Source organism: Colobus angolensis, unplaced genomic scaffold (assembly GCF_000951035.1).
Source record: "Colobus angolensis palliatus isolate OR3802 unplaced genomic scaffold, Cang.pa_1.0 Scaffold64, whole genome shotgun sequence".
NCBI classification, from domain to species: Eukaryota; Metazoa; Chordata; class Mammalia; order Primates; family Cercopithecidae; genus Colobus; species Colobus angolensis.
The window spans coordinates 2,212,071-2,215,312 of NW_012120043.1; the positions used below are offsets into that span (position 1 = coordinate 2,212,071).

Below are 3,242 nucleotides of genomic sequence, written 5' to 3' on the forward strand. Positions count from 1 at the left end.
TTTGGTTTTTTTTTAATTTTTAAATTTTTTTTTTTTTTTTGAGACGGAGTCTCGCTCTGTCTCCCAGGCTGGAGTGCTGTGGCACGATCTCAGCTCACTACAAGCTCCGCCTCCCGGGTTCACGCCATTCTCCTGCCTCAACCTCCCAGGTAGCTGGGACTACAGGCGCCCGCCACCTCGCCTGGCTAATTTTTTGTATTTTTAGTAGAGACGGGATTTCATTATGTTAGCCAGGATGATCTCGATCTCTTGACCTTGTGATCTGCCTGCCTCGGCCTCCCAAAGTGCTGGGATTACAGGCGTGAGCCACCGCGCCTGGCCAATATTTTTATCTTTCTAGAGTTGAGATCTTGCCGTGTTGCCCAGGTTGGAGTGCAGTGACGGTCATGATTTGCTTTGGCCTCAAACTCCCGGGCTCCAGTGATCCTCCTGCTTCAGCCTCCCAAGTTGCTGGAACCCCAGGCATGGGCCACTGCGTCTGGCCCAGGAGATAAATTTTCATAACTTGTTTAACCAAGTATAACTAGAATATCATCATTTTATTATGTAATTAAAAAATTGTTCTGGCCGGGCGCGGTGACTCATGCCTATCATCCCAGCTCTTTGGAAGGCCAAAGTGGACGGATCGCCTGAGGTCAGGAGTTCGAGACCAGCCTGGCCAACATGATGAAACCCCGTCTCTACTAAAATGAAAAATAGCCAGGTGTGGGCCGGCCGCGGTGGCTCACGCCTGTAATCCCTGCAGTTTGGGAGGCCGAGGCGGGTGGAACACCTGAGGTCAGGAGTTCGAGACCAGCCTGGCCAACATGAACATTTAGCCTCTACTAAAAATACAAAAAAGTAGCCGGGTGTGGTGACCGACGCCTGTAATCCCAGCAGCTACTCAGGAGGCTGAGACAGGAAAATCGCTTGAACCCAGGAAGTGGAGGTTGCCGTGAGCTGAGACTGCACCATTGAACCTGGGAGGTAGAGGTTGCGGTGAGCTCAGACCGCACCACTACACTCCAGCCTCAGCAACAAGAGCAAAACTCCGTCTCAAAAAAAAAAAAGGAACTCCAACACAAGAGCTGGAAGCCAGCGCTGGGCTCTTTCGCACAGAGGCGCCCACCCGCAGACCAGGAGTACGAACCCAGCCGTGCTGCTCTAGGCATGGGCCCTGGGATGGTCACCCAACCTCTGTGGCCTGGCTCTGCCTGTTCCCTGGGCCCTCTAGGAACAAGTCTGTGCTGGAAACGCCTCTTGGCTGAGGCTTCTTTTACTGGACATCCACTCTCAGTCGGGCGTCCTCCAGGCCCCGCACACCCGCCCACGGTGAGAGGGAATGTCACCTCTTGGCCTTCGGGATTCGGAAAAGCCTGGCGAAGTCTGCACAAAGCCCTGGCCCCCAGCCCGCGGTCCACACAGCAGCCCACACCACAAGGCACCTCTGGACAGGAGGCAGCACGAGCAAGGAGGAGATGGGGGCAGTAACTCGGGGCGCACTGCCTGGTGGGGACACTGTCTCCCTGGCTGAGTGACGGGGAACGAGGCACCATGACGGAACAGGCGTGGGGCAGAGGGCACGGCTCGCGGGAGTCGCAGAGGCGAGTTCACCCTGCTACTGCTTCTGCGGGGCACTCATTTTTAGAACTACACTTATGTGGCCCCCAAAATAATGTCACGCTGCCAAGGAGAGCAGGCCTGGGCAGGTGACACCGCTGTAAATCAGAGCGTTTCCAGCCCTCACACCGGGAGTCATCTGGCTCCCGGGAATGTTCTGTGCTCCAGTAAGGCCCGGGCCTGTGAGAGGTGGTTGGCTGTGAATCCCAGGAAGGGGAACTCGGGCCCACAGCCCCCTCCAACCTTCGCGGCCTCAGGACACTCCAACCACAGCCAGAAACACTCTGCCAGCCAGACATGCAACTCCCCTGGCCACCACTTTGAGACAGCAACTCCCCGTGACAAGAAAACCCCGAAACTGGGCGAGGCAGGGCCCTCTGTCAGATGCTCACCCGGGAAGATGCTATGGAGAGACAGGAAGTGCAGGGACCACAGCAGGCTGGATTTCCAGCTGGAGGAGGGAGGGGGGACCCTGCCGTGGGCCCTGCCTGTGAGCAGGAGGAAAGGACCCCGACATGAGGGAGCAGGACCCCGACATGAGGGAGCAGGCCCAGCACCCCCTTCTCCCGTTCCCAGCCCTTGACCAGAGAGGAGGCCGGCCCTCTGGGTCTCGCTTCAGATGTGCAGAACCCAGCGCTTCCAGCTGCACCCTGCAACATCCCACAGCACTCCGTGGGGGTCCGCAGGAAGAAGACTCCCCCGTGAGGGGAGGCGTGTGGGGCGCCACTGCCCCGACAGCAGCCACTGGCCACTCAGGGCTGTGGGCACCCGACGTGTGGCTGGTGGGACGGAGCTGTGCAGAGCGCAAAATATATGGGAAACGGCCAGACGTGCCACACTCGCCACACCCACGCAGTCACATCCCGCAGGAACTTTTTTTTTTTTTTGGAGAAAAAGTTTTGCTCTTGTCGCCCAGGCTGGAGTACAGTGGTGCAATCTCGGCTCACTGTAACCTCTACCTCCTGGGTTCAAGCAAGTCTCCTGCCTCAGCCTCCTCAGTAGCTAGGATTACAGGCACCCGCCACCACACCCGGCTCATTTTTGTATTATTAGTACTACTAACAATTTTTGTATTAGTAATAGTACTAACACTTCTTTTTTTTTTTGGTGAGATGGAGTCTCGCTCTGTCACCCAGGCTGGAGTGCAGTGGCGCGATTCGGCTCACTGCAAGCTCCGCCTCCCGGGTTCACCTTTTCTCCTGCTTCAGCCTCCTGAGTGGCTGGGACTACAGGCGCCTGCCACCACGCCTGGCTAATTTTTTTGTGTTTTTCATAGAGACGGGGTTTGTTAGACTGTGTTAGCCAGGATGGTCTTGATCTCCTGACCTCGTGATCCACCTGCCTTGGCCTCCCAAAGGGCTGGGATTACAGGCGTCAGCCACCGCGCCTGGCAATAATTTTTGTATTAGTAATACCAATGATTTTTGTATTATTAGTAGAGCTAATATTTATGGCATTAGTATTTGCCACGTTGGCCAGGCTGGCCTCGAATTCCTGACCTCGTGATCTGCGCCCAGCTCGTGTTGAAGTTCGTTAGCCACCTTTGAGCAAGGGGCCCCATTTTCGCTTTGTCAGGGGCCTTGCAAGGGCCGCCTGCTCCCTCGCCACCCTCGCCTGCCCTGCTCCTCGCTCTGCCCAACCCC

The 3,242-nt window shown here is 56.4% G+C and overlaps 1 protein-coding gene across 1 annotated transcript in view; it reads left to right on the plus strand.

Annotated features, from left to right (window-relative positions):
• Positions 1 to 3,242, plus strand: part of DOT1L (DOT1-like histone H3K79 methyltransferase) — a 64,645-nt gene that overhangs the window by 6,658 nt on the left and 54,745 nt on the right. The gene's annotated exons all lie outside the window — the stretch shown is intronic.